The sequence below is a fragment of the Scyliorhinus torazame genome, chromosome 4, assembly GCF_047496885.1.
Source record: "Scyliorhinus torazame isolate Kashiwa2021f chromosome 4, sScyTor2.1, whole genome shotgun sequence".
NCBI classification, from domain to species: Eukaryota; Metazoa; Chordata; class Chondrichthyes; order Carcharhiniformes; family Scyliorhinidae; genus Scyliorhinus; species Scyliorhinus torazame.
Genome location: NC_092710.1, coordinates 291,995,837 through 292,008,555, shown reverse-complemented (window position 1 = coordinate 292,008,555; position 12,719 = coordinate 291,995,837). Strand labels below are relative to the sequence as shown.

Below are 12,719 nucleotides of genomic sequence, written 5' to 3'. Positions count from 1 at the left end.
GGCGAAGGCTTTCTGAAGGCAGAAGGACTGGGCAGAAATGAGAAATGGGACTGAGGATAGGGGGTGGAAAATTGTATCTAGTTCTATTTTCTATTTCATGTTGTTATATGTGATTAAGGGTGTGAAGTTGCCTGTTTGGGTAGGGTAGGAGGTGGGAAATGTTGCGATGGCAGTTTTCTGCGGTTTGTGTGTTTACACTGGGTTTGTTTGTTTGAAGGGAATTTCTTTGTTTTCTGGGATTGGGGAGAAGGGAGGAGATTAACGATAGAGCCTTTGGCCATCGCTTTAAGGAGTTCGGGACTGTGGAAGAGGATAGTACAGGAGGGGATGGGACATTATCTTTGTATGCGGACGATTTATTGTTGTACATTTCAGAACCGAGTACGTGTGTGGGGAACATAATGGGACTTGTCCAAAGGTTTGTGTCGTTTTCAGGAGCTAAATTAAATTTGGAGCAGAGTGAGTATTTTGTGGTGTCCCAGCCAGGAGTGTGGGGGTGGGGTCTGCCATTTCGCAGGGCAGCAAACCACTTGGGGGGGGGTTGCTAATTTTGGCTGTTTGACTTTTAATTTGGCTCTGTTTAATTACGTTAGCTCAAGAGTCGCCACAAGGTTCAGAACCGAATACTGATCAATGACTCGATACACCAGTTAGTAAGTTCAAAAGCAATGCTCATTTATTTACACACAGTCAAATCTACTCATGCATAAACTACAAACTAAACTACCACTATTACTAAAGCGTATACTTAGCTTCGGGTGCCCACTCAGTCAGAGGAACAATGGCCGTTGCTCGGTTCTGAGGCTGCTGGGTTGAGCTGTTTACAGGGTAGCAACTTTGAGCGTCTATCTCGTAGCGTGCATTGACTTGGGACTTACTTGGTCTGATGTAGCTGCTAGGCTGGTCTCTCTCTTCGCTAAGAGCCATAGCACACACATTTCTCTGGCCTGGCAGTCAGACACAGAGGTTTACATCTCTTTATTCCACAGAATACATAAAGAAAAATGGATGCTCTTTAATCCGTCCCAATGAGTTCGGAGGTCTGGTGAAATCCAAAAATGGGGGACCTAAACCTGTATACCCTGGGGTTCCTGGGTTTCCGGAGTTCTGTGAACACAAGCATAATTTCTGTTATTATCTTGCTTAAGATCTCATATGTCTGTCTGTCCTTTATTGCCAATTTCCCTTTATAATTGGTGGCTCCCTCATTTTTTTTTCTTTAAACTGAATATTTGGACTAGACACCTAAGAAAAATACTGCCATACTGCGAGCCGTCTCGCAGCCTGTGTGATTTACCATCCCAGTATTTGAGGATGTAAATAGCATAGGGAAGCAACCTTAGGGTTGCCAAAACCAAACAAAAGAATTTTGAATATAACAAGTCAAAATGGGGTGCATATGGGCCGTGGCGGATAAGAATTGGGTGGAATCCCCGGGTAGGACGGTGATCAATGCCGTATGTGCTCTACCCGAGCATAGCTGACCAGAGGGAGGGTCCTCAGGCAGGGCAGGGACCAATGCCATATCTGCAGTGCCTGAACAACCGGCAAGAACGGGTAAGAATGTGGTCGTCGTGGGGGGCTGCCTCTCGTATTAGGAGAGTAGCTATGAGTCGTGTTCTGTCGACAAACTAGTTCCTCTGAACTATTGTCTGGGGACAAACTTGTTCCATTAACAGCCAGGGGGTGGTGACATGGGGCCGTGAAAACTTTGGAGTTTACGAACAACACTTAACGTTAACACTAACGAACAAACATTCAACAAACATGGTGCAGGTTCCATCAGAAAGGACACCGTATCTCTCCATTGGTTCCTTTTTTCTCCATCATCTGGACACCTCACTGCTCAATAGCGAACAGGGTCGCAAAGGGATTCATTTGGTGGGAGTCAGACTCTAAGTCATCATCTTCTCCCGGCTGCCAAACACTTGACTGTAGTAACCATGCTAAAGCTGCTTGGGGCGAATTGGGGTCCATCTCATCATTCCGGATGAGCCTGAACGAATTGTCTCGGTGCCAGAATCGTGTGTCAAAGTTGGAGCTACTATGCTTCAATCCGTAATTGTCGGGCAGTGGATCTGGGTCAGGGGCTTTGATATAAGTAATCTCAAATGGGTCAGTTGAATCATGCTCAGATTTGCTGGGAGTGGGGCCTGGTGCAGGGGTATAGTCGTAACGTGGTGTGCTGTGGCTATCGCCATCGTGATCGCTATCACTGTCACTGTCGCTGGTTGAGGGAAGGGAGAGGCGGAGTCGTGTCTCTGGGGGCGGAGTTGAAGTCGTGTCTGAGGGTGGGATGGAGTGGTTGGGGGAGGGTAGGAATACGTCATCTGTGGGCGGGGCGTGATCATCTGCTGCTGCGAGCAGGATGTGGTGTGTGTGGTTATTCTGCGAGCCGTAAGCCTTGAGCTGGTTTATATGAAACCACACAGACTTACCATTTGGATAGGTTATTTTGTATACTGAGGGGCTGACTTTGTCCGAAATGGAGTACGGTCCGGAAAATTTGGGGGAAAGGAATGAACTGGGGTTGAAAAGGGAAAGCATAACTTGTTGCCCTACTGTAAACTCAGTGGCGTGTACTGTTTTGTCGAAACAAGCCTTGCTCGGTTTCTTGCTGGTTCCAAGTCTCACTGCTGCTGCGAGTTGGGCTGCCTTTATGTTCTGTATCAGTTGTTTAACCGCATTTTCATGCGTGAGGGCTGTAACTGCGGGGCTGGCCAAATCCAGTCCTAATAAATACTCAGTGCCATTCATGGGGCGTCCGGTCATGAGGGTGTGGGGGGTGTAACCTGTTCGATATGGATACCGTGTTCCTTAAAAACATTAAAGCAAATGGGAGTACTGAATCCCAGGTGTTGTTATTTTGATGTACCATTTTCCTGAGGGTGGCTTTCAATGTCCTCTTCATTCGTTGTACAATACCACTTGACTGGGGGTGGTATGCAATGTGAAACTTTTGTCGAATGCCGAAAATCGTGAGGACGTTTTTCATTACACGTCCAGTGAAATGGGAGCCTTGATCGGACTCTATACTGCGTGGGAGGCCCCATCTTGTAAAGATGTGGTGTGTTCATATTTTAGCCGTTGTCTTGGCTGTATTAGTTCACGATGGAAATGCTTCCACCCATTTTGTGAAGGTGTCTATGACCACCAACACATACTTGTAACCATTTCTGCATGGAGGTAGGGGTCCTATATAATCTATCTGGTGATTTGTCCAAGATCCATTAATGGGTCGGGTATGATTAAGTTGAGCCTTTTTCACATATCTGTCCGGATTGTTCTGGGCACAGATTAAGCAATTCTCTATGTAGTGTGTTACATCGATTTTTAAATCAGGCCACCAGCAGAGCGGTCTGACGTGGGCTCGGGTGGGTTCAATTCCTTGGTGTCCATGATTGTTATGGAACTGACAAATGATCTGGTTCCTGCCCTGGCTGGGAACTATATAAATGCCATCCTTTAAAATCACACCGTCGTGTGTGGTGATTGTGTTTTTAAACTTGTCGTACGGGGCTGGGAAGATTCCCTTTAAACTTCCCTGAGTTTCTCGTCCTCTTTCTGTGCCTTCACTAAATCCTGAATGTTGGTCTGTGAGACCTGAACTGCGTGTACTGGGGTGCTTTCGGGGGGGGTTCCAAAAATAACCATGCCTGGAGCCTGCCTTCGCTAGGGCGTCTGCTTTAACGTTACCAGGGGGGAAAGAACAAACCTTAATTATTCCGTATTTCCTATCCTTCGCTGTCTCTAAGATATGGCGGAGTAATGGGGCTGAGGGTAGGGGTTTACCGTCCACAGAAACAAATCCTCTTGTTTCCCAGAGTGGTAGGAATTCTGTCAAACTATTACATACATACAAGCTGTCCGAATAGATGGCTGCTGGGGTCGGGAACGAGTCGGTGTGGTCTACAATGTATGCAATCACTGCCAGCTCTGCTGTCTGCGAGCCTAAGTGTCCTGGCAACTTTAATGAAATTTCATCTAGGGCGCGTCCCTGCGCGTCCTCTACATATATACCTCAACCGGTAATTCTCTCTCCATTTAACACTGTGGAGGAGCCATCCAAATAAATCTTCAGGGGTGCGCACGTGTCTGTGGGCTGGGGTCTCTGGGGTGTAATACCTGTTTTCCTGGGAGGTGTTTGGGGAATAAATGGACCTGTGTTCTGTCTTGTGGTGATGATCTCACATTCATGAGGGGTGCCTGCATACTGCAAATTATTGGCAAGGAAGGTGTGGGTCTTGGTACTTTTCACTGTGATGTCCCGCCCCTGTAAAAGAAGGGTCCAACGGGCTGCGCGGATTTGGCTGACTGACATCTTTAAGTCCGCCGTCTAACAATAGCTGTGTTGGGGTGTGTCCTGTGAGGATGGTGATGGGGTTGAGTCCTGTAATATAGGCGAAGTATTGTACTGCCCAAAAAACTGCGAGCAGGTGCCTTTCACAGGCAGAAAATCCTTGCTCCACAGGGTCTAACACGCATGAGGCATATGCTACGGGTCAATTGGTAATTGGTCATGGCGTTCCTGGAGGAGCACGGCTGAAAGGGTTCGGTCGGTGCTTGCAACTTCGATTGCATATGAGGAAGGTGGATCTGGGACATGCAGTGCGGGGGCTGTGCTGAGGGCTCTTTTTAAAGCGTCCACGGCATCTGTATGCTGTGGAAGCCATTCCCAAGGTACCTGCTTCTTATGAAGTTCGGAAAGGGGCGTTGTTTTAGTGGCGAAACCATCAATATGGTTTCGGCAGTAGCCAACCAGTCCTAAAAATGACCTGAGGGCTGAGACATTGTGGGGGAGGGGCAATTTGATGATCGAGTCAATTCTTTTTTGCTCGATCTCGCGTTTACCATGAGTGATCGCTGTTCCCAAGTAAATCACTTTCTCTTTCAAAATCTGGGCCTTCTTGGGGTTGACTTCACAAACATTTATTTTAGGAGTGCTGGGAGTTCGGCGAGAAGTGAAATGTGCTCTCCCTTCATGTCTGTTTGTAGTAACAAGTCGTCTACTTACTGGACCAGACAGTCGGGGCGGGAAAATGTTGCTAACCCATTTGCCAGCTGTCGGTGGAAAATGGAGGGGGAGTTGTGGAAGCCTTGTGGAAGGCACATCCACGTGTACTGTTGCCCTTGGAATGTAAAGGCGAATTTGTACTGGCTCGCTTTAGCCAATGGAATAGACTAAAAGCCATTACTAATGTCCAAAACCGAAAAAAAATTTGACTTGAGTCCCTATTTGAGCATGGTCTTGGGACTCGTGGCTACGGTGGGGGCTGCTGCTGGGGTTACTTTGTTCAGTTCCCAGTAATCAATGGTCAGTCACCATGATCCATCCGTTTTCATGACGGGCCAAATCGGTGCGTTGTTTGTGGAGGCTACTGATCTGAGTACGCCTTGATCAACAAACTCTCTATTACTTTGGAGATTTCTCCCTCTGCTTCCTGGGGAAATTCGTACTGCTTCTGGGGTTTACGGTTGGACCTGTAATGTTCACAAAGCCAGCCAAATTGCCACAGTCGTGCTTGTGCTGTGCAAATGCTGCTTTATGTTCCTGCAGGGCTGCCTTAACCTGTTTGTCTGCACTAATGGCTCAAGCGTCGAACCAGAACTCTCCTACTGAGCTAATTCTGTTACGTACTCTCCTACTGTGAGCGTGGCGGGGCCTCGTGCTGCCTTTGCCATTTTCCAAACACACGTGTTAACTGGGTCAAAAGAAAGGTTATGGGAGCTCATGAAATTGATCCCACGCGTATGTTGTGCTGTCTGGGGCAGATCAACCAAAACTACGGGGTGCTTAGTTATGATGTTCCCTATCTGTATTGCTACAGGGGCTGTGATGTGTCCCTGTTGTAAATGGCCTGTAAAACCGTTGAGTGTGATGGTGTCTGTTGTGGACCACGTGTCTCGCTGAAACATCGTGGAGGAATTGAGTGCGGTGTGGGACCCTCCTGTGTCCCAAAGAAATTCTACGGGTTGTCCCCGAACTTTGCCTGCTACTACCGGTCTACCGGACTTGTCTCAAAGGGACAATGTCTGCATTCTCTGAACGGGTGCTAACGCTATGGATCGGCTTGCCCTATTCCTGTTCAGGGTGCCTGTCTGTTGGCTTCTCTGTTGCTTTTGGGGCACGTTGCACTCTCGTGCAAAGTGTCCTAGCTGTCCACAACTGTAACATTCCTGAGCTTTGGGCTGGGGTGGGCTGTTCCTGCCCTCATTTACCCATGCGGGGTTCTGGTGTGCTTTAACTGGGTTCATCTCTGCCTGCTCTTCATCAGGCATTATAAATGCGGTTTTGCTTGCAATTGATTGCTCCCAAGCGCGGGACAATCTCTTCAAAACCCATTTTTCATTGTGGGCCTCATCTGAGGGGGTCATAATTTGCGCAAGCTTTCCATCCTGCATCTGTGGCGTGGGAAACTAGAATTCGGGTCCATTTGGCCATATTATCTGGGGACAAATGGGCGCCGGCTAACTCTCCGAAAACTGCGGTTAAGTGAATCCACAAACGTCCAGCAAATGCTGTGGGGTGCTCTGGTTTCTTTTGCCTACACGTATTTAGGCCTTCTATGGGGTCTCCTCTGTTAAAGCCGATCGCATCAAGGATCGCTGTATGCATCCCTTGGAGTGGGCCTTCTCCTACATTCTGTGGGTCAGGAAGGGCTGCCACGACTGAAGGGCCGAGGCTTAAAACTGTGAGCTTCACTTGCTCCTTTTCGTCCAGGCCGTACATGGTAGCCTGTTGTCTGACTTTCGCGAAAAATTGGTGGGGGTCTGAAGTGGGAAGGAATGGTGTAATTTTTCCACACCCGTCCCGTAATTGGGTCACGGTTATCGGGGTTGTGTAAAGGAAATCTCCTCAGTCCCTTTGTATATCAGATTTCCAAAATCTTTCCCAATTCAGAAAATTCCTACCAAAGTGCATAACCTCACACCCACACTTTTCATGGGTTTGAGCTGGGGGGGATGGATCATGTATATAGGAGATGGAGGGAAGTGGGGCTGGTCAAGATGAGGGATTCGTTTTTGGAGGAGGGGTTCGCAAGTCTGGAGGAGCTAAGGGAGGGGGTAGAGCTGCCCATGGGGTTGTGAGTTCAGGTATATGCTGGTTAGGGACTTTGCACAAACGATCTGGATGGGGTTCCCTAGGTTGCCGGGATACACCCATAAGACCATAAGACATAGGAGCAGAATTAGGCCACTCGGCCCATCAAGTCTGCTCCGCCATTCAATCATGGCTGATATTTTCTCATCCCCATTCTCCTGCCTTCTTCCCATAACCCCTGATCCCGTTATTAATCAAGAAATTATCTATCTCTGTCTTAAAGACACTTAGTGAATTGGCCTCCACAGCCTTCTGCGGCAAAGAGTTCCACAGATTCGCCACCCTCTGGCTGAAGAAATTCCTGCTGGAGCAACTGCTGCTTCCGGATGTGGAATGGGAGGGAAGTATTGGGGATATATACAAGTGGCTGGGGGAGCAGGGACGCAAGCGGGTGGTGAAGATCAAGGAGAAATGGGAAGCGGAGTTGGGAATGAAGATAAATTGGGGAGTATGGAGTGCGGCACTGCGTAGGGTAAACGGGACCTCCTCTTGTGCAAGGATGAGCCTGATACAGTTTAAGGTGGTGCACAGGGTGCATATGACTCAGGCGAGAATGAGTGGGTTCTTTCAGGGGGTAGCAGATGAGTGTGAGAGGTGTGGGCGGGGGCCAGCGAATCATGCGCACATGTTTTGGGGTTGCGAAAAATTGGGAAGATTTTGGGCGGGAGTGTTTCCGGTCTTAGCCAGGATAGTGGAGGAGGAGGTGGACCTGGACCCTTTGATGGCGATATTTGGGGTTTCAGAGAAGCTGGAGCTCATGGAGAGGAGGACGGCCGATGTCATGGCCTTCGCCGCTCTGATTGCACGGCGGCGAATTTAACTGGAGTGGCGGTTGGCATCGCCACCGGGAGTAGCAGCTTGGTTGGGTGACCTGTACGACTTCCTGCGGTTCGAGAAGATAAAGTATGAGTTAAGGGGCTCAGCGGGGGAGTTTGAGAAAAGGTGGGGGATGTTTGTGACCGTGTTTGAGGAGCTGTTCGTCGCAGGGGAATGGGGGAGTGGGTGATGAGGAGGGGGGGGGGGGGTGAGGTGAAAAAGGGGAAAACTCTGTACAGACTTTATAGTTGATTATTGGGAAGTATGTTTCCCGGGGTGTTTACTTGCTGTAACCTGTTTTGATACAAGTTTGTAATAAAATACGTTAAAAAAAAAGAAGGCATATGTTATACTTGCCTATATTAGCCAAGACATAGAGTGTAAGCTCAGGGAGGTTTTGCTGGGACTGTATAGAATGTTGGTTAGGCCACAGCGAGAGTATTGTGTGCAGTTCTGGAATCCACATTGTGGAGGGGATGTGATAGTACTGGAAAGGGTGCAGAGAAGATTTACCAGGATGTTGCCTGGGCTGGAGAGTTTTCGTTATGAAAGGGAGGTTGGATAGAATGGGGTTGTCTTCCTTGGAGCAGAGGAGACTGAGGGGAAATGATTTGAGATGTATAATATTATGAGGGGCATAGATAGAGTAGACAGGAAGAAACGTTTCCCCTTGGTGGAGGAACCAGTGATCAGGAGGCATAGATTTAAGGTAAAGGGCAGGAGGTTCAGAGAGAATGTGAGGAAAAAGCTTTTCACCCCGAGGACAGTGGGAGTCTGGAAGTCACTGCCTGAATAGGTGGTGGAGGCAGAGACCCTCATAACATTTAAGAATTATTATTTTTTATATTTAAAGTGCCCAATTCTTTTTCTTCCAATTAAGGGACAATTTAGCGTGGTCATTCCAGCTACCTTGCACATCTTTTGGGTTGTGGGGGTGAGACACACGCAGATACAGGGAGAATGGGCAAACTCCACACAGACAGTGATCCAGGGCCGGGATCGAACCCTGATCCTCGGCACCGTGAGGTAGCACTGCTAACCACTGCGCCACCGTGCCATATCAAGGGCAGGGTAGGTGAATTAGCCATGCTAAATTGCCCCTTAATTGAAAAAAAAATGAATTGGGTACTCTAAAAAAAATTTTTTTTTTTATCTTCTCTTTTCCTTCTCATTGTATCCTGAATGATTCTGGTCATCCATGGTTGCCTGGGCTTGTTACTTCTTCCTATTACCCTAGAGGGAACATGTTGGGCCTGTGCCCTCCCCATTTCCTTTTTGAACACCCCCCACTGCTCTTCTGCAGTTTGCCCCACAAGTAACTCTTTCCAGTCTACATTGGCCAGATCCTGTCTTATTTTACTAAAATCCGTGCTCCCCCAATCCACAACCTTTTTTTGCAACTTGTCTATTTCTTTGCTCATAACAAACTGAAATTGTGCCATGTTATGGTCGCTGTCATCAAAATGCTCCCCACCAACTCATCAATCAGTTGTCAGGCTTCATTCCCCAGAATTAGGTCCAGCACTGCACCATCCCTTGTTGGACAATCCACATGTTGAGCTAAAACGTTCTCCTGTTTACATTTTAAAACCTCCACTCCATCAAAGCCCTTAACATGAAGACTATCCCAATTAATGTTGGAAATGCTGAAATCGCCTAATATAATTACCCTATTATTATTTTTATACAACTTTGCGAATTGCGCACATATTTGCTCCTCAATTTCCCACTATCTGGGTGGGGGTCTATTATAAACGCCTCAACATGTGGCTGTCCATTTTTTATTACTGAGCTCTACCCACAAAACTTCTTTTGATGCTCCCTCCAAGATATAGTATCTCCTTATTGCATTAACTGCCTCCTCCCTGGTTTAGCACACTGGGCTAAATCACTGGCTTTTAAAGCAGACCCAGGCAGGCCAGCAGCACGGTTCAATTCCCGTACCAGCATCCCCAAACAGGTGCCGGAATGTGGCGACTAGGGGCTTTTCACAGTAACTTCATTTGAAGCCTATTTGTGACAATAAGAGATTTTCATTTCTTTTTCATTTCCTTAACTAATATTGCAATGCCTCCTCCCCATTTACCTCATCCTCTGTATTGCCTGAATATTCTATATCCTGGGATTTGAGCTGCCAATCCTGTCCCTTCCTCAACCACATCTCCATGATGGCTACTTTACCACAATTCCACATGTCAATCCTCGCCCTTAACTCATCCAATTTACCTTTAATACTCCTGGCATTAAAGTAGAGGCCATCCAGCCTTGTCTTACTCCCTTGGAACTTTCTACCGCTGCGTACCCTCTGACTTGATTGCTTTTCTGTGTTATACTCTGTCCCTATTCTGCTAACAGTCTGTGTCCCCTCCATGTTACACAACTCATAAAAGCCCCCCTCGAATGTTGCAGCTAGCACCCCCCCTGCCCATCGAAAGCAGCCCAAATTTCAGCTGCAATTTCATTTTGCTTGCCAACAACTTTGGTGTCGGGGCAAACGAACGTTGGCGATCCACCTCAAGGATGCATCCACCTTTCACTCTTCTCTTTATGTACCCGATAAGAACATAGAACATAGAATTTACAGTGCAGAAGGAGGGCCCATCGAATCTGCACCGACCCTTGGAAAGACCACCCCACTTGGAAGGACAAATATGAATGCGGAATACAGGGTTAACGGTAGAGTTCTTGGCAATGTGGAGGAGCAGAGAGATCTTGGGGTCTATGTTCATACATCTTTGAAAGGTGCCACTCAAGTGGATAGAGCTGTGAAGAAGGCCTATGGTGTGCTCGCGTTCATTAACAGAGGGATTGAATTTAAGAGCCGTGAGTTGATGATGCAGCTGTACAAAACTTTGGTAAGGCCACATTTGGAGTACTGTGTACAGTTCTGGTCACCTCATTTTAGGAAGGATGTGGAAGCTTTGGAAAAGGTGCAAAGAAGATTTACCAGGATGTTACCTGGAATGGAGAGTAGGTCCTACGAGGAAAGGTTGAGGGTGCTAGGCCTTTTCTCATTAGAACGGAGAAGGACGAGGGGCGACTTGATAGAGGTTTATAAGATGATCAGGGGAATAGATAGAGTAGACAGTCAGAGACTTTTTCCCCGGGTGGAACAAACCATTACAAGGGGACATAAATTTAAGGTGAAAGGTGGAAGATATAGGAGGGATATCAGAGGTAGGTTCTTTACCCAGAGAGTAGTGGGGGCATGGAATGCACTGCCTGTGGAAGTAGTTGAATCGGAAACATTAGGGACCTTCAAGCAGCTATTGGATAGGTACATGGATTACGGTAAAATGATATAGTGTAAATTTATTTGTTTTTAAGGGCAGCACGGTAGCATTGTGGATAGCACAATTGCTTCACAGCTCCAGGGTCCCAGGTTCGATTCCGGCTTGGGTCACTGTCTGTGCGGAGTCTGCACATCCTCCCCGTGTCTGCGTGGGTTTCCTCCGGGTGCTCCGGAGATCTTATTGCAGATTTGATTTTGATTTTTTTTTTGTCACTCCCCTCTTACCCGAACTCAGCCTTACCCAAACTCAGATACACTCTGTTTGCCTCCAGCACTCTGTTTCTATTGGCACTTCAGCCACACCCTTTGTATCCTTCCTGATTTACAGTCAGCCAATAGGCCTGCTCCCGAAACTGATCTCCCGAAACGAACAGCTGACCTGCAAGGTAAGGAAGTGGTTAAGCAGTACTTACCTCACCCACGGCGCGACCTTTTAAACTGTCCCCTCTGCCTCGCAGCTCCCGCGCTTTTTGAAACTCCCGCGCTGTTTCCAAGGTCCCGGCTCTCTCTCTCTCCCGAACAGCTGACCTGCAAGGTAAGGAAGTGGTTAAGCAGTACTTACCTCACCCACGGCGCGACCTTTTAAACTGTCCCCTCTGCCTCGCAGCTCTCGCGCTTTTTGAAACTCCCGCGCTGTTTCCAAGGTCCCGGCTCTCTCTCTCTCTCCCGAACAGCTGACCTGCAAGGTAAGGAAGTGGTTAAGCAGTACTTACCTCACCCACGGCGCGACCTTTTAAACTGTCCCCTCTGCCTCGCAGCTCCCGCGCTTTTTGAAACTCCCGCGCTGTTTCCAAGGTCCCGGCTCTCTCTCTCTCCCGAACAGCTGACCTGCAAGGTAAGGAAGTGGTTAAGCAGTCTTCTTAAAGTGTGGTGCCCAGTATTGACAGCAATACCCCAACTGGGGCCCAACCAACGTTTTATAAAGGTTTAGCATAACTGCTGTCTGTTTGTATTTTATTCCTATACTTATGAAGCCAAGGACCCTACGTGCATGTTAACAGCATTCTCAATCTGTCCTGCAACCTTCAAAGATACGTTTACAAAGTTGCTCTATAACCCCTTTCGAATTGCACCATTTAGAAAATATCTGAAAATTGCAACAGTCTGAGTACACAGCAGTCAGGCAGCTGATGTGATTCTCTCCATTCATTGAATCTTTTTACAAGTATGTGCCTTGACCTGCCCGATTTTTCAATAGTCCCTGTGCCCGGGTGGTCCAGCGTGCCCAGGTGGTCCAATGTGTCCAGGTGACGACCCAGGAAAAGCCTTCAACGTTCAGAATGGACGATAGGGCAAAGATACAAGAGGGACTCCGTTTCCCATGGAATGGGAGGAAATTAAAAATATATATTCTGATCCTTCTTAGCGAACATTTAACCTGCTAAGAGCCTAGCTGAGTGATTAGTGCTGTGGATTTGTTCAGCAGAGGTAACTACTCTGCGACTTTCCATATTTCAAGTTGCTTGTGACCTTTCTGTCAACCATCAGTGCACACAGATGTCAGCCACC

At 47.7% G+C, this 12,719-nt stretch overlaps 1 long non-coding RNA gene across 1 annotated transcript; it reads right to left on the bottom strand.

Annotated features, from left to right (window-relative positions):
• Positions 1 to 654: 654 nt before the first annotated feature.
• LOC140411746 (uncharacterized) lies at positions 655 to 11,746 on the bottom strand. Its single transcript, XR_011940989.1, has 2 exons — positions 11,624 to 11,746; positions 655 to 1,107 (listed from the first exon to the last, which is right to left on the bottom strand). It is a non-coding gene; the product is annotated as an uncharacterized lncRNA (long non-coding RNA).
• Between the last annotated feature and the right edge of the window lie 973 nt (positions 11,747 to 12,719).